Here is an 18,521-nt window from a genome sequence, read left to right on the forward strand (position 1 = left end):
CATGTGGAGCAGCAGAGATTATGGGCAGCCCCTACCAGTCCCTGGCAGCAGTGCTCTCTCAGAGGCCAAGTGCTGCAGCAGGACCTGGAGCCTTCCTGCAGAGGCACCCTCCTGGCCACGCAGGAGTTCAGTGCTCATCCCTGCTTTGCAGCAAGTGCCAGGCAAATTATTCCGCGGAGAGGTAAATAGCTTGCAGGATCTCTACTGCTTTTCTTCTTCACATTCCCCCTCCTCCTGCCCCACCTTGCAGCAACACACACCAAACACAGATGTGCAGTGACATTTTTAAATCATGCACTGATTTGTTAGGGTTATGCAAAGAGAATATTAAGCACTCATTGCTACTGTTCAGGCCGGGCCTTGTATTTTCTTTATAAGCACTGATGTTAAAAATACAAATAAGCAAAACTTTCAAGCACTGCCAGTTTGGATAGAGTTCTTTTTTCATCCTATAATGAAGCGTAGCCTGGTTGGAGGCCTTTCTTCTTTGTCAGTAATTAAACAGCTCGGCACTTGTTGAGGCACTTGTTGAGCCCTGAACGTAGATACCAGGATCAGCCAGCCTTGACCACAAGAGGCTAAAACTTTCTACCCTGCCTAGAGTATGGATTTTTTTTTTCCAAAGAAAAGTCCTTTTAGTATTAACCCTGTCGACTTGAGTGGCAACAGCAGATCTTTATGGCAGATGGGATGCTAAGTAGCCACATACATTGAGACAGTTGTTTGGGTCTGGCCTGCTTTGACCAGAGTTTCTTGTGGTGGTGCTTCCTAGAAACAAACTGGGCACAGCTGGTTTCTGCTCAGCCTTTTAGCATTGAGGTAGAATTCAACTGTTGCTAGTGGCGCTGGGACTGGATTGCAAAACACCTTTAACGCAAACAAAGCAGAGAGATTTCTATCAATGGTTCAGGTTTATATTTCCTTCAGAGTGCATTTCTGAAGCACAGTAATGAAAGATCAAACAGTATCACACATTTTGGAAGTTTGTCATATCCTTGAGGATGTCGTTCTGATCTCCAGTTGAAGATGGGCGCATGAGAGTGTTGGTACAGAAACAAGAGAATATTTGGCCTCTGGCAAAGGCCCCTGATTTAAAAAAAAAAAAAAAGAAAAAAAAAGAAATGTGAGGTCTTTATCTCTGGTCTGGAGCAGTCAGGACAGAGTCTCAGTAGAAGTAACCCTCTGCTGTCCTCTGCAAAGCACATGATTTATTTACTTCAGAAAGCCGATGGACTACAAGTCATCACCATGTGCTGGCCAGGGGAGCTGGATGTTCATGTAAATGTGAGAGGACAGTCCTGCAGGACTGAGGGTCAGAAGAAGAAGGAGTTTTCTGCCTTGGTCTTCAGTCAAAGCTTTCCTTCTCCTGCACCACCGTTCTTGTTCACTTGGGCTTTTGCCCATCATTCGGCAATGTAAGGTGTTCCTTGTGGGAGGGACCGTGTCCCAGGCAGGAGAAGGAGGAATGGGAGCAGGAGAGTTGAGACAGAGATGTGTGCTGGCTCCCTTGCCCATGGGTAGCAAAAGAGGTGGAGGGTTAGTACATCAGTGGGAAGCTTCTGTCTAAGGGCAGGTGCCTGAAAGGCAGCAGGTAAGGGAAGGCCTTGGGTCAGGGCTGTACTGGTGTCGCAGTACTGGAGGGCTGGGGTCAGGGAGAGAGCCCTACTTCACCCTCAGACACTGAGCCTCTGGCAGATGCCTGCAGTCAGAAGAAAGCTCTGCTGGCCTGGAGGTATGCCTACCCCAGTGTAAATGCTCTAGAAAATGTGGAGGTAGAGGGTTTTCTGTGGCTAACATTTCTTCTTCTCAGGGTCTGTGGGTCTGCAGATGGCCTCAAAAAAAACCCCAACCAGCCACCCTCTTCTTCCCCTGCTCCTCAGTATATTATGTCTCTTTATCATGCTGGTTCCTGGTTATCTGACCATGGTCCTACGTGTACTAATCCGTAAGCAAGATCAACAGGGCTGAGGTCGATAATCCTAGCTGCTGGGAGCAGACAGGTAAGATGCAATGTCCAAGAACAGCTCCGCATCCTCCCTAGAATAATGAGGAGTCAGGGCTGCTGCTAACGGAGACAGGTGAAAGAAAACCAGACCTTTCCCCTCCCTCTTTTCCTGCTTTCTATTTCTCCTCTTTATTTATGTTAATGTGTTCTGCATTGAAGCCATAATTAAATACATATTTATATAGAAAATGTACAAAGCTTCTGCCTGTACTGTGAAGTTCTCTGGAGCTTAACTGCTTGAGACTTGTCACAGGAAAATATTTCTCCCCATGAAAAGAGGCTTCCTACAGCTGGGCTATATTATTGCCTTTTAATATTGCTGGCTCTGCCTACCCTGGGAAGGGTTTTCTGACACACTCCTACTGGAGATACAGCTTTTGCCAGTATAACTTACACCAGTTTCCTGAAGAAACTGGGGCTTTCATTGCCAGAGGTATCTCACTGATGGTTGTAATTTGTTCCCACAGTCTTTGCTATGCTGGCAAAACTTGAAAGTGCAGTTCACTGTTTTTCTTTCGGTGCCTTTTCTCCTCAGTTAGATTTTCTATCCCTGTGCTTACCCCAGCTGTTTCCCTGGGCACATCTGATCATCTATTGTCTTCAGAATAGCTCAAAGTAATGAGAGGGGTGGGAAGATAATGCTATTTGGAGGGTCTAATCAGATGCTAGTTCCCTGTAACAGAGCTGTATCAAAATCTGGAGCCTGGTTACACTTTAGAAGGGAATGCAGTGATGGAGGGGGCCAGGACAGCAGAAATGGGGTTTGAGAGTTGATTTTAAGTAGGAAACTAGGTCAGTATGGCGCAGAGGGGAGCAGGGGACAGCCTGGGTGGAAGAAATTTCCAGCAGAAGGCAAAGGCTACAAACAGTGAAGGCAGCTAGCAGAGACAGAAGCATTATCACGGCAAGACATCATGTGTCAAGGCCATTTCCATTTCCAGTATCTCAGCCTGATGTTGGAATCAGTTTTGTTCAGATATGGGAAGATGACTGGCATCATACCCAAATTGGCTCTGTCTCAGGCATTTCACATCCTTAGAAAAACACTGCACATTATGAGTTGGGAAATGGAGTCCTGGATGCGTCAGAGATATGCCAAGGGCCTAGTCAGCATCGCTGCCTCAAAACCAGTATCCCAGACCCTTAGCTTAGTTTGTGCATTTGTGCTCTGTTAAACAAAACATCCTGTGCTTCTCTCTTCTATCTTTTTTCAATGCTGATGAGATTGAGGAGAAAGGCCTGAAACTTTGAAGTTCCTGAAGACTCCTACTGATTAATTGTTTAAAAAATCCTTAGTGCAGTGGATATTTTCATTGTACTGCTGGGAGAATGGGAGGGATGCTGGGATTATGGATCAAATGCCTGTTTGGTCCAGGGCTAGTGGATATTACATCTCAAGCCTTTCTTTCCAGCAACCATTCTATCCAAGAGGGTCAAACCCCTCCTCTTTCACCTGCATATGCCTCTCCTCACTTCCTGTGGTCTGACTCATCCTCAGAGAAGTGATGCAAGTCTTGGCAGATTAAAATAGTTGTGTGTTGAGGTGACATACCACCCCCCTCACCCCTGTCAGAATCATGGCAAGTGGCAGTCTTGTGTGGGAGGGAAAGGGGCAGCTTTCCCCATCCTGAAGGGAGAGTTAACATGCTGTGGCACAGAACAGATGAAGAGCAGCGTCTTCTCGTGATGGCTCCCTGCGTCACCCATTCCCTGGCCCCTGCGAAACTACATACTACTCCTGGATGCTCACTCTGATGAAATGTCCTTGCAGGCTGGCAGCTGGCCGGGCACAGCGCTGCCTCCAGGCTCCTGGCTCAGTACTGGATAGATCAGAAGATGATGTTGGAAGAAGCAGATGAATTTTGGAGTTTCATTATCTTGTTGATGAGGAGGAAGTGATGTGCTTTTGGGTAACTCTTGGTGTGAAGTGGATATTTTCAGAAACTGCACAAAGCCCTGTTCGCTGAGCAAGACAGTAATTGATCAAGCCTGAGCTTCACAGTCATTTCAAGCAGGCATATATAGGTACTGCTACTGAAAGCAGTGGTCACACACAAAAAAGATCAACCAGACTGAGTCAGAACAAAGCCAAGTACCCTATTGCTCTTTGCTTTGCCAGTCACCAGCAACAGCAGCTGCACACAAAATGTTTCAGTACCTGATGTACTGCTGTAGGCTGTCCTACAGCATGACTGCAAGAAGTCCAGGCTATTGTGGACTTCAGACAATGGGATAGAATGTCTTTACACCCAGAAATCTGGCAAGGAACCAGAGCCAGCATCAGGTGTGTGCCCAGCAAGACTGTGGAGTTCATACTGTATGCCCTAAAAGTTTTATGAGGTTGCCCATAGCACAATAGTGTGTTAGCTGAGCCTGAGGCCGGTCCATGTCTGAGAAAAGTTCACATGAGTTTTTCTTATTCAAGAGCACAAGATAATTGTGAACATGTTGGAGCCATAAGGAGAGAGACAGAGCTTGAATGTTCTGCTCCATAATTGAGAGTTTCCCTTTGAAAAACCCAAGCAAAACCCAAAAGCCACAGTGGCAATAGGCAGTTGCCGTAGCAAGCAGAAGAAAACTCTCCCGCTGGCTGCCTGGTCCTGCTCCCCAGTGCTCACTCTCTTGCTGGATGCAAGAGCGTGTGAGGCCACACAGTGACCTGCATGAAGGAATTAGTCTGGATTAAAATTAACCAAGGAAAAAAAAAGTGTGTGTAAGGGATCAGCTCTTGTGAAGTCAAAGACAAAGATGACCTCAGGGTGAGAACTAGTGGCAGGAGAGGCTAGGACAGCTTTGTCTGGCAGGGGGTGGCTTACTCTGTGATCACCAAACCGTAGTGTCAGCTGCTGTCCTCTGCTACGTCCAGGCTGCAAATCTTTCCCTAGCTTTACACAAGCCTACAGACTGATCCAGCTCCTGCGTGAACCATTTGCTGCTGGTCGCTTAACACTCAGAAGCGTGAACGACCTACCTTCTGCTTCTACCCCAGCTGCATGCAGTACCTGTGGTCTGGAAATGGTCCATCTGGGCCATGCCTTTCTCTCTGGGTAGCTGCTGGTAATGCAGAACCTACGTTTTCTCCGTCTGACTGGAAGAGTGGGTTACTTTAGCCTTTTTAAGATGTTTCTAGCTGAAGTGGGTGCATCAAGGACCAAACAGGGGTTGTGTGGCATGTTGAAGCCACCGTGGCATTCTCCTCTGAGGCTGTCCTATTGCAAAGCACAGGTCAGTTGGTTGAGAGAATCTGACCCAAATGCTCAGTGCTGCTGCAGGGAAATAACACAAGACAGGACAAAAATCTTACCTGTATTTATAATTTTTCCACCAATGGTATCTCATTTATTAGGCATTTCAGACACGCAGAGGACACAAGCAAGCTAGAGTGTATTGCAATGCCTGCATGGGTGCCTTGTAATCAGAATTCACCATCCCGGTGGTGCTTTCTTTCCTAATGTGCAGCCCCAGACACAATCCCTTCATCTAGCCCGAGACTGAGGGTGTGAAAGCTTTTACTGTATGTCATGTGAGGTGGTTCAGGATTGGTTTCTGAGAACAAAAGCAATCAGGCTTGCATGACTCTTGTCTTTTTACTGGCCAGGAAAAGATAATCAATAATTCAAACTAAAAGAAACCCAGTAAACACAGAACTTCACTTGTTCCTCCTTTGAACTTCTTAGAGCACTCTGCTCTGAGTCTTTGTCATTTGCTTTGCTGCTCCACACTCTGCGACCTGCTGAGGTTATGCCTTTGTGATGCAGTAGTGCATGGGGTATCACATAATGATCAGGGTGCCGTTGTTTAGGTGTGCCGTAAAACCACAATTTAATGCTGGGGATTTCTCCCTGGGTTGGGGACTCCCTTTAAAGTCTCTGGAGCTACTCCTGGGAGCCAGAATTTTCCCTAGTGGCAGGTATTTCTAGGGTGAAAGAATTTGTCTTGAGGCCATGGCCATCTCCATCTTTGGTCTCTTACCATTCTGAGTGCATTGCTGGCTCTTAAATAATGCTAAAAATAAGTAAATATTATTATTAATTCCTAGGTTCATTGATTCCCCAAACAAGATAGACAACAGTGGTTACTGGTAAGTCTAAAGTCCTGCTGTCAAAATCACCCCTGGAGAAAAAAACCTTGAGATGTATGATGGGCTTAAGGACAACCAGGCAAACGCAGAGTGCAGAGGCGGTAAATCTTCAAATAAATAAATAAACAAACCAGCAGATAACCTTGTGAGAATGTCTGCCTGGAACACGCACTTAAAGAAGTTTCCAAACCCCAGAAAGTCCACGTTTCTCCTACCTTGCACACTCTCACTCTGCTCTTCGTCGCTCACAGACAGCAGCAGACCCCCCCTGCCTTTGATTTACAATTAAATTAAGAATTACTTTGGTAAAAAGCGGTGCTTTTCCCCGCCTGCTTTGTTTTGTGCCTCCAGGCTGTGCAGACCCCTATTGCTTGCTGTGCGAGAGACAGCGTCATACAGCTTGTGAGGAGCTGCAGGAACTGAAACCAGTTCTATGATTTATAGCACTAATAAGCCTCAACTGCCATTTCTTGTGGTTTCCTCCCAAGTTGTCTTTGATAATTTCTACTTGTACTGTGTTTATTGTTGCTGCTGCTAGGGTTCAGTTGGCAGGTAACTGTTGCACTGTTTTGCAAGGTCTGCTCTTTTTTGGCTCTTTATTGTGTTATTATTATTAATAAACATTTATGTTTGGGGAGTGCCAAAAGGGGTCAGCTAGGCACTGCTTCCCTGCTTCCCCCTTTTGTGCTTGGTGCTATCAGAGGGATGAAAGATGCGCCCTGCCATGAGGAGTTTACAAACGCATGGTGATCTCTTTCCAGATCACCTCCGTGGCAGAAAGGCTGTGGCAGCTCTGCTGGTGGCCATCTCACGACCAGCCAGACCACGGTGGGGCTGTTCAGGCTTGCTCCAAGGGCCCTGGCTCATAAAGCCCTGCCAAGTCACACTGGGATGATTTCTAAGAGTACACGCCTCGACACGTTGCTGGAGGGTATCGCCTCTGCAGGTGAACAGCCGTGAGGGAGATGTGGCTGATGCTTTCTCTCCAGCACAGATTAGCACCTTGGCTGTGAGCTGCTACAGCAAAGACAAGGCACATCCTCCTTTCCTGCCATCGGCGCAACAGAGTCAGTGACCATCAGAGGAGAGGTCCCATGGACAGTGCACACCTGCCTGCTTAATATAACCTCTTGAATTGCCCCAGCATGAACTTGCAGGGTTGGCACTTGGATGCCTCACCCTAGCCTGAGCAGGTCTCAGTGGTGGGGCTAGGTCCCAGCCTTTTGGTGGCAGGACATACTTGGCATCAAGAGACTGTGGTGGAAGAGAAAGAGTATCCTGCTGCTGCCAGGGAGAAAAAGCAGTGTTGGGGGTATTGAAGGTGGAGAGACTTCTTGGGGAATGGCAGGAGTGAAGGTACACAGCCTTCACTGTAGTCTGCTGGTTGCAGCAGAGATGGGTGAGAGAGAATCTGTCTGTACCCTCTGATTTATGCGTTTCTTTTGTGCTCAGTTTTGGACTGCTCTCTGCCTGCTTTTGTAAACTTGGCTTGAGTAAAGTCTGTGAAAACAGCAGAACATTATCACCCAAGGATATTGGAGAGTCTTTGCTGACACTCGCAGCCCTGCTTTGATAATTTGCCTGGTAGAACATGCGTGGAGGATTACGGGCTATGCCGCAAAGATGCTGATGAAGAGTGGTTGTGCCATTTTTCCTTGCTCCTGAGCAGTAGCAGCAGACAGTGGCTGGCTGCAGCTGTACAGATCACAGCTGGGTCTGGGTTTCCCCTGCTTCATCTCAGGCTCACACAGCATGAGAAGGCACCAGTGGAGATGGAATTACTGCTGACCCAACAGGCCATACAGGCTGAGAATTTCAGTGCTGCAGAAGAAATATAGCTGCCCGCTCTGTTGCCTGGACCCATGCGTCTGTGAGAGCTGGGCAAGACAACAGGAGAGTTGAGTGAGGAAGGTGATGGTCACAGAGATGAGTGCAAAACTCCCTGCTATTTCCCACGTGCTGAGATCTTCAAAGCTGGTGAGGTCACCATGTTGCCCTTGGCAATTGGCCTGTCATCTGCATCAGGGCCACAGAGCCTTTCTTTGTCAGACTCTCCCATCCCATTCCAGTTGCCAATCATGCAGCAAACAGAGGGCTATTATGTGTTCTCCTGAAGGGCAGAGGAGGGCCCTCAGTGTCAGGTTTATCAGGGTGATGGTGTTGCCATCAAAGCTAGGCAACCTTAATGGCAGAGCACCTCTGGCTTGGCAGTATCTTGTGCCCAGAAGATAGAACCTCAGAGGAAAAAAAACCTAAAGGTGTTGCAATATAAAAGCAGCAACAGAAGTTTCATAACGCAGTTTTCCGTACCTGAGCAAACTGCACGTATCTGCTTCTGGAGCCTGTCACGTCTCACGATGTGCCCGGGTTTGAAAGGCTGGTGGGAGCCCAGCTTCCTTCTTTTTCTGCGATCTGACTTCTCAAGGCAGTATGGTAACTCCTCTTGGAGCCTTCCTAGGAAGAGGAACACAGGCCTTGGCCAGTGGCGAGTCCCAGGTCCTTTGCCACAGAGCCCCACTGCTTCTCCAGAGCTACATCCAGGGATAGTTCTGGCTGTGGCCATAGCATCACATTGAGCCTTGTCTGAAAAGAGAGCTGAATAAAATCAACAACTCTAGGACCAAGCACTTCCAATATCAAAGGAGTTAAATCCATCTGCTGCTTTTTGCAAAGTAGTAAATTATTGCTTCTTTCCCTGCTGCACACATACACACAAACACCCACAGACTTCACAGTCTGAAGATCTGCTGTCCTTCCTGCTAGAAGGGCAATTTTTACTCTCATTTTCTATGCTCATTTGCCAGTAAAACCAGCTCTTCTCTCAGATGAGGTTTCAAAATAATTCTTGCAGGCAGCTAAGAGGACTTGCTGTTATAACACTTGACATGGGTCTTCATGACACTGCACTGGGGTTTGTTACTATTTTCCTGCTATCCCAGTGAAGATGAAGTGGGGCACATGAGGCCATTCAGGAGGTCAGCAACAGGATCACCATTCATGACCCTCTAACTTGTCTTCCAGACCACGCAGGAGGCTCTAACCTGGGTTGACGTTGTGAGAAGCTTCACTGCACTGCTTCCATCATCTGATCGCTTGTGGCACAACAAGGTTTTTGAATCAATCTGCCAGTTATTTTTACTTTGGAAAAGAGCATTCACACATGATGTAGAGGGTTTTTCAGGCATTAGTAGGTACAGTGGATCAGACAAAACTGCAACACACATTCAAACAAGATAAATGTTTTGTTGTAAAGCTTTTTATGGCTCTGATTCCTTTTGTTCGGACTTCTTAAAGTTAAGAAATGTTCCATATTTTGGGTTTTTTTTTTTTTTCCTTTCTTTTCTTCTTTATCTCTCTTCCTGTTAGACTTTCCCCACATTGTTACTGAGGAAATAAGAGCAAGACAGGGAAGAAGAAAAAAAGGGTCAGAAGACATTAGAAAATTCAAGTGGCACATGAAAATAAAAAATGGGTGAGATTCAGCTGCCTAACCTTAGGCAACAAGAGATATATGAGATACTTCAGGATTCCCTTCAGCTGCAGCTTTGCAAAGGCATGGTCTCTTTTAGGTCCTCTGTCATGTCTGCAGCTGTGTGCAGATGTCTTGGATGCTCTAGCACATCTAAAGGGCAACAGACACCCTGGCTTTGACAGCAAAATAATTTTGGCTTCTTCTGTCTTTGTTGAATAAACCAGAAATTTTCTGACAGATGCATGGGATTTTCAGCATTCAAAAAACCACCTACATATTTTGAGGGACTGAAAAATAGCATTCTCCCTTTTACAAGTTTACAAAAGTCTCCTTAGAATCAGTGTCAAGGCAGTAATGCATGGTGTGCCAGCCCAGGTGTATTTGCTGCAGTCTTCTATGTATGTGCCGTTAGCTGGCAGGCATGCACAGAACAGAGGTTTGCATAAGCTCTTCTTTTTAATGTAAAATTACCTCTTAGTGTGTTGAACTAATTTGTGCCTTTAGCTTGTAAGGTGTTAAATACAGGAATCTGGCTTTTCTCTGGCATGCTCTGTCCCTTGCAAATATACGTGCCTCAAGGTATTGCATATGTGATGATTATAACTATCATTTTAAAGTGCTTTTGTGTTCAAAATGTGCTTGGTGGTGGTTGGTCATGACAGGATATTCACTATTTGCCTGAAAATCTCATAACTTAAGCATTTACCATCAACCTAACCTAATCTAATCATAATCAATACCGATACTGTGGGATCTTGTAAAACATGACCCACATGGCAAGTCCTGCCACTTGTTAATTACGCCCTTGGAGGCAGCAGTCAATAACTCCCAAGGGTTAGATGGTTCCTACTTAGTCAGGTGTTTTCATGGAGTACCGCTGACATTCAATAAGGACTTTGGCAACCACAGAAAACTTTATACTATGACGTACAGATTAAAAGGCTTAGGAAAGATAGCAATTAGAGATTTTGATCTTTTTTTTTTAAAAAGCAGCTGGCCTTAGAGCCCTGCAGAGCAGGCCTTCAGGGAACCGACAAGACAATTTTACTTTTTTTGAAAAGAAAATTTTAAAGAGGTTTGAGTCTCATCCAAAACCAACACAGCAGCCTGAACTAGCACATAAGTCACAGCAAGTACTTCTTTCAAAGAAAATGTCCAAACCTTTGGCTTGGGTACTTTGACATAGCTCCACAGAAAGAAGTTCTTCCAGCACCTGGCAGATGAGAATCTGTTCAAATTAGTATGTCCACTGATATTCAAAGCAGATAATCTTGTTCTTTTCTCTACATTTAAAATGAAAACATTTGTGGTAAGAATAATTTATGAAATAGAAAAACTTTGAAGAAGAAAGGATAGAAGCAAACATAAGCTCACTGTCTTTTCTTATACTGGAGAAACTTGTTTTTAATTTTGTTATAAACTGCTGATTTAAGTTAATCTTATGAAAAAACATATGCTGTTGGGGTTTTGTGCCACAGTTTGACCACCTATGTTAAGTTTAGAAGAGCACGAAGGGGAAGTTGGACAGCTTGCCTATCCTGTATATCCATCCCAACATTCAGCTATTGGTGCTATTGTTCTTTCCTAATTTCATTGATTTATCCATTTACAGTAACAAATCGAATTGTTCTTCTATGCATTATGAAGGAAAGGGCCCTGGGAACAAAGGCCAGGACTGTTCTACTGGTGAGAAAACAATGGAAGATGCACAGGAGAGGCTAATAGAGGGGGAGCATTGGTGCCTTGGGCTGTGACCCATAAAGACCTGCTCTGAAAGCAGCATGGAATTCCCGGGGCACCCAAGCAGGGGCCACCTGCCCACATCCTGCTGGAGGGGCAGGTCCCGCCTCTGTGTTTCACGTGAGATAAATATAAACTTACACCAACCTCTGCCTACAGGCAAAACTGATGTAACTCATCAGCCACGTGGGTATTCCTAAGCTAATTGCCTTGCCTGCGTCTCGTTCAAACTCAGCCTACATTCAGATGATGCTCTATGCCATGCTACAGTAACTGAAGAAATGTGTGCCACTGTGGCTGGAGACGGCTGTCTCACAGGAAAGATGCAAGAACTGTATGAGCACGTACTCCTGGTCTAGTGCAAAGGCAAAGTGAAATGGGTTGGTTTCTTCCATGTCTGAAGCTCATCTTACTTTGCAGTACAACAAACTGAGAGCTTGCACGTGGCCAGTGACTCTGCCTCAGCTAAAAGATATTTCACTATTAGGTGTGGTAGCATTTTTAGCCGTTCTAACGTGGTTATAAGGATAAGTCTGGTCATGCCCTCATATGTCTTTCTTTGCCTTATCTGGTTAGGCAGTGCCCCTTTCAGAACAGAGACAAGCAATGTGGCATTTCAGGTACTACTGCAATGTTAATTGCAACTCATTTTAGTGGCTGAGGTGACTAATGTAATAGAGACACGTGCATTGGTACAGACAGCATGCATTGCAAATATGACTTTGCCAGTCATTTCTCTTAACTAACTAGAAAATACTATGATGTGTATTCTGCTGCTGAAGTCTTAGTGGTGCCCCTGAATAGCATAGAGCTGGGCCCCACTCCTAAGAACAACATCAAGGTATAAATAAGTGCAGTTTGGTTCTGCAGGAAAGAAGCAAGCATCACCTTAGTAGCAACAGAGGAGTTTGGTTAGGTTTTGCTTCTCTCGCTGACAAACTGCAAAGAAATAGCTTTGTTTCATAATGAAAATTGCATTTAATTCAAAACGAAACATTCAAGCACCCAAAGAAGTGGTGAGAGGAGGGGGTTAGATTCAGAGGGGGATTGTGGAGGTAAGAGGGCTGCCCCTCGCTAGTCTGGTGGCCTGGCTGTTAGGGCACAGCCATGTTCATTTCAGGGGAAGAAGTAGGCTCAGCGAGGCGAAGATGCTAACATGACCCTGACACTGTGCAACATTAAACACTTAAAAAGGTTTTGGGTTTTGAATTCAGAGACCTCAGCCTACTTGGTTACCATGGCAAACAATCACCGGTAGAAGTCTTTTAACCTTTAATTAAAGATACACAAAAAGGAGGAAAAACAGTTTAAGCACTTGAAAAATAAAGTATTAAGTAAGACTTTCCTTTTTAAAAGCGTCCATTATTCCTCTTCCCTTAGCTGTCGACAGCTTTTATAGCAATGCTTCCCTCCCTTTATTTAAGTTCCTAGCAGCAGTAGCTGTTCTTGGGGAAAGAGAGACACTCATCGAGATAGACTGGATCTGTTGTTACTACTCGTTTTTGGACTCTGTTCCGCTCACTTGAAGACACACACATGTGCAAGGGGAGAAAAAAGGACAGCAAAGACAAAAAATATGACTTCTTTTTCTGGTGTTGACTTTTACTTTCAGCCTCACTGCTGGAAAAAGACAAGAACAATACATGGCCTTAGCCCCTCTCAGATCCTAGAAAATTTGTACCAGTGTCTGCCTCCTTCAGACGTTGCTTTTAGATGTCTCTGTGACTGCCGTTCACAGCTGTGTTGCACAACCCGTACCACTCCTGTCTAGGCTAGTTTAATTAAACAGAAGGTGAAGGAGAGAGAACAAGGAGAGAAGCACGTGAGGAAGTGACAAAGCAACTAAGAAATGGGTGACATGAAGACCCCAAATCTTATCTTCCAGGTGGGTTTCCAGGACCGAGTTGAAGTTGATGGAGCTAGCAATGACATCTGTGCGTCTCCTGGCCAGAAACTGCCCAGGAGGTCTGATCATATCAGGTAACTAAGTGCCAACAGTGTCACAGCATTAACTTAGGTCCCAAAGTTGGCAATGACAGCTGTCAGGATTTCTGCTTTCTGCCCACCTATCAAAATGTCAGTATCAAAATGTATGTCCCCAGAGGATGATGAACATGCCAGCAGCCACCAGTTAGGGTTAGCTCCTGGCACACCAGTTTTGGTCCATTGATTTTGGCATTCATCTTGTATATCAGCCCTGACCTCAGCACAGCCTTTGGGTGATAACAGGAAGACTTTCCGTTTGTACTAATTTGGTCTTCCTATCTTTAACTTGTGCTGACTGCACAAGTTATTTTCTTTAGCAGACTCTGCTGAATTTTTTTACCTTATGAGCTTCAGTATATTGGTCTGTCTGATGTAGTGCTTGTGCAGGACGTGTAATGCCCTCTTCTGCTGCTGTATCTGCCCTTCTGATTTCCCAGGAGAGTGCCACAGCCACGAGAACAGGGGGATCCTGGTGGAGGCACTCTGTCGACAGCACTTTCATGTTCCTTAATAGTCCAATACTCATTAGCACAGACTGGGGAAGCCAGATGAACCATTTCCATGTAAGGGTCTCAGCTGATTGTCTAAAAAGACCTTCTGCACAGACCAGGACACATCAGTGGCAGGGAGTAAGAACAACCCACCTTAGTATGCAGCACAGCACAACCTTATGGTATTCTCCTGAGAGATAAGTGATGCTGGTTCAAGTTCCCCCAGGCAGAGGAGGAAATTAAACCCAGGACTCCCACATCCTTTATGAGTGAATAAAAAGTGGCTGTCTTCCTCTCAGCTTTGTGAATATAATCCTGACATTTTTTCCAGGAAAGCAATTTGGTAAGTCCACACTGAATTCGACAATCATTTCAGGACAATGGAAAAAGCATTTTTCAATGAGAAGAATACTGACTAAAAAAAATTCTCCTGAACATAGCAACAATAAAACAACCAGATAGACCCCACTGCTCTGCCACTTTATATCCAATAGCTGTGGGATAGGGAGGCTCTCACGCTTGCAAGCGACAGAGGAACTTACCTGGCAGTGTGAAATCTTGGTAGGAAAAAAAAACATTTTGAGGGAGTAATGAAATCCTCTGGGAATGGCAGACAAAACCCGAACGCTGGTGGGACTGCTTTGAGAGAACAAGGAGGGGGCTGTATGAGGCCTTGTTGGCAACTGTAGGACTGAAAAAGGAAGCAGAGGAAGAAGGGTTCTTTACTCCTCCGACCTTCTTTACTGAACTCAGAACTGTGTCTACTGGTGGCCATGTCCAACATGGACAATAAGAACCGACCGAAGTCAAAACCTGAACAGTGAGATGCTCTGCTACCATGGAGAACCCATGTGCAGAAACAAAACCAAATGTCAAACAGCTGTGTGCTTTTTTCCCTGGCAGCCTGTCTTTCCAGTCTTCTTGAATGAGAGGGGAGTAGGTCACTGTGCATGTTTGTGTGTGCATGGGCGCGTGCGTGTGAGCATGTGGATGGGGCTGAGGATGGGCCTGGGAATAAGTAAACAAGGAAACTTTCAAGGAGCAGACAATGTCCTGAGGCCTTGTCGTGAGCAAGTATGCCTGTGATGGCAAGCAGTGTCAGCTGGTGGTTATTACTCCACCCTGCACTTCCCCCCTTGTTCTGAAGGAATGCAATCATGGACACACTCCTCCTTCCTGCTTGGGGCTGCAGAGGATGGACTAGTAACCTTGGCAAGAGGGAAAAGTGAGGTTGCAAGTTTGTGTTCATTGTTTGCTTTACAGAGGTGGGATGAAGCAGTGGAGATGTTACTCAAATCCTACAGCACCAGGTCATGCAACTGGCCTGTTTTCTGTGGGGCTAGATGGGGATGGAAGAACTATGTGTCCTCTTCACGCACTTTGAAAGGCTGTGGGGTACAGCTAGACCATGAATTAATCCTTGGTAGAGGTAATGTTTTTATTAGCAGTGGCCTTATAGTGATGTGAGTGTGTTTCATGCCCTGCTGTCTGGACAGGGCCTGAGTATTCCTTCCAGGGTAACATGACCAAATCAGTATATAGACTTTTCTGGAGATGTACAGAGCCATGGCTGGTTGCCGAATGCATCAGCAGTGTCACTGAGGTGTGATATACAGAACAGAAGAGCACAGGTGCCAACCTGTGGAGAAGGGACAGCATGGGAGTCTATGGGGGAGAGTAAGCGTTGATGGTTGTCTGGAAATGGGTTATGTCTCAGTAAAAAAATGTTTGGTTTTCAGTCAGTTGAGTTCCCTGTTCTAGCTTTCTGCTAGGCCACCCAGATGTGTGGCTGGAAGTGGAGGGGAGGATGGGACAGTTTCTATTGGTCTTAGCCTACATAACAAGCTCATCTAGTGTGGCCATGTGAACATGAACTCCTCTGATCTTTTACCTAGAACTTGTTCTAAATGCCACACTGCTTCATAGCTCATTTATTTTAGGGAAGGGACAGACTTTGTCAGGTGAGATGCCGAGAGAATTAGACTGCAGATGACCAGGCCACTGTGCAGGAGCACATATCTACCTGCGGGAAAGCAAGGTGGTCCTTAGCAAAGAGTAATGGATCTAAAGGCTAGCATGGAGGCTGCATGTTTGTTCTGACAGGCACCTTCCTCACTCCCCTCCAGCCAACAGGAGCTCATATATATACCTGTATGCACATGCATGCTCATGTACAATCAGGTGTAATAAGGAGTGAACAGGGACAGAAAAAAGAGGCTTGTCTTGCCCCAGTGGCTGTAAAGGAGAATTGCTACCGTACCACCTAACATGGCTGTGGCAGGGAGGCTTTCTTTATCACGCCTGTTCTCAGGGTGGTGCATCGGGTGCACCAGATGTTCCAGGTAAAGAAGGGCAGAGGTTTGCTGAAATTGCCTGCTTGATCAACCTGACATCAAATCTGTGCAGGTACAGCAGTAATGATACCTGGGGTGCTCAGAGCCCTTAACTTCTCCGTGGATGGTGCTGTCACTAACTGCTTTTCCTGCTTCTGGACTGGGACGCGGGACAGCAAACAAAGACTTCTGTGATCAGACTGTACATCAGCACGTTAAACCACTTTGAGTCCAAATGAAAGTCAGTAAGGACAGCAAGAGTGCTCGCTGATGCCCTCGGATAGCAAACTACAGCTCTATGAGAGGCAACACACAGAGATATGGTGAGGTCTTACAGACTACAAACAGCCCTGGAGCCTATAGCATAATCCCTTTGATCAGCAAGAGTGGGGTTACTGTAGGGTCAGGGTTGACATAAACCCAACCAATCAAGCAAGGCCACCTACATATTTAAATGAACCTTTTTCTTTGGGGCAATACAATTTTCTTTAAGGACTGTTTTCTTTTCTGCATGGAGCTCTGTGTGCCTCTGTTTGCCTCTGCACATCATTGCTGTGATAGATACAGGCATTGTTATTCAGGTACTTAGGCCGGTAATACTCTAGACAAGAAATAAGCAAGGTTGCCAGAGGTTTTGTTTTAAAATAATCTTCTGAACTCAAGGAACTTTCCAATAATCACTATGTACTTTCATTTAAAAAAAAAAATAAAATCAAAGAAACCAACACCCAAATGTCTTTAAATCTTAACACGTAATTTAAAAAATGCACAAATATTCTTTCATTTCTTTTTTGCAGAGGGGGAACAGAATCAATTTGCCATGGTTATGCCTCCTGCCAATTGTTTAGAATTTCCAGGATTTAATCTTTCATCCATGTGTGTATCCACTATTTACCTTTGAATGAGATAATGCATAATGCATTGGGCTTTATGGAAATGAACCAAGAAAACTACTTTTTTTTGAAAGGAGAAACTTGTGCTCTCCTTTTATGGCCTAGAAAAATTAGCGCCAATGTTACAACAATAGTGAAGGCACAAGAATATACAGGTTAACTTAGTATGAGGTCAGAAGATGTCACACATGAGGGGGAGCACGTACAGTGGAGTGGTCCTGCATCCTTCTTCTACTTGAGGCTTAGTACTGGTGAAGTAGCATCACTGCTGCAACTTAAGCAGATGTGGGATGTTCACTGTCTTCTACCCCCTGGGTGGAACTAGGTCTTTGCTAGTGCTTAAGAATCTCAGGGAGGTTTACAAATTGTGCATTAACATGGTCAAAATGTAGAAGGAAGGTGCGGAAGGCTATAAATACACCCGCTACCAGCAATAGAACAGAGCGCCTTGTGGGTAACAGAAGATCATAAAATGGAGGGTCATTTTGAACAATAAGTAGCTACAGATCACCCTATAGGTGTACTCTGGACACGGTTATCTTTGGTTTGAATGCTGCTTTCCACTGTACCTACAACTGAGAATTAAGTAGCTGAAATGGATTCTGGTTTTTTTTTTTTTTTCTTTGCAAGGAAGAGGTAGCAGTAGCTTTGATGTAAATCGGGCGCGATGCTATCTCATGCTCTAAGTGTCGGGTCTGTCTGCAACCGTTAGTAGAGAGAAAGCAACACTCTGACATGCCTTTCCTCTCTCTCTGCTTCACACGCATATACGTACATTTACGGAGCCTCAAAGAGCCAGAATCAGCAGAGGTCTTTTAAGAGGTTTCCTGTCTAAGGAGTGGTGGGTGTGAGCAGTAGATAGCCTGTTATGCGGAATTTTGTCTCAGCTTTCTTCTTATGCTAAGATTTGGAGCTTTTTTCTCCTGTTGTCAGGTGTTTTTTCCTAAAAGCTTTTCATAGCTAGAGCAGGGATTAGACTCTTCCTGAAGGACATGCACAGGGGAATTTGTCACCTCTGTCCTATCTGTTGATATCTGGCTAACTGTGACAGAAGCATAAAGTAAAAGCAAAGAGCTCATGGGCATGGAATTCAGTGCACAGACTAGATCAAACTCCAACACACTGCACTACACCAGGAGACGGAAAAATGTGCTGTGGCTTGCTAAACTAGCTCTTATCCTCTTACTCAGTGGTCAACCCACTGTCCTTCCTTCACAGAGGGGCCAGGTAGCCAAAGGTAGTACCAGGAAACGTAGTATTTAGCTTTTAACAACATCATTCCCTCATGGCCCTAGGTGAAGAAGGAAGCTGTGCTGTGAGGAGCACCACAAGCACATAAGGAAGGCTCCCTTACAGCTGTCGCTGTGGCATCAAGACTGTGTTGTGTTACATTTTGCTAGAAATGCTATTCCTTTCTTTTTGGAAATGGTAAGGCTGTGTGTCTCTTTCCTCCCGGTACAAACTAGGGAGAACAGTTATAGTCCCTGAGGAACACAGTTGGAGAAAGAGCCTAAGAGTGA

This window comes from Phalacrocorax carbo, chromosome 1 (genome assembly GCF_963921805.1).
Source record: "Phalacrocorax carbo chromosome 1, bPhaCar2.1, whole genome shotgun sequence".
Lineage (NCBI taxonomy): Eukaryota > Metazoa > Chordata > Aves > Suliformes > Phalacrocoracidae > Phalacrocorax > Phalacrocorax carbo.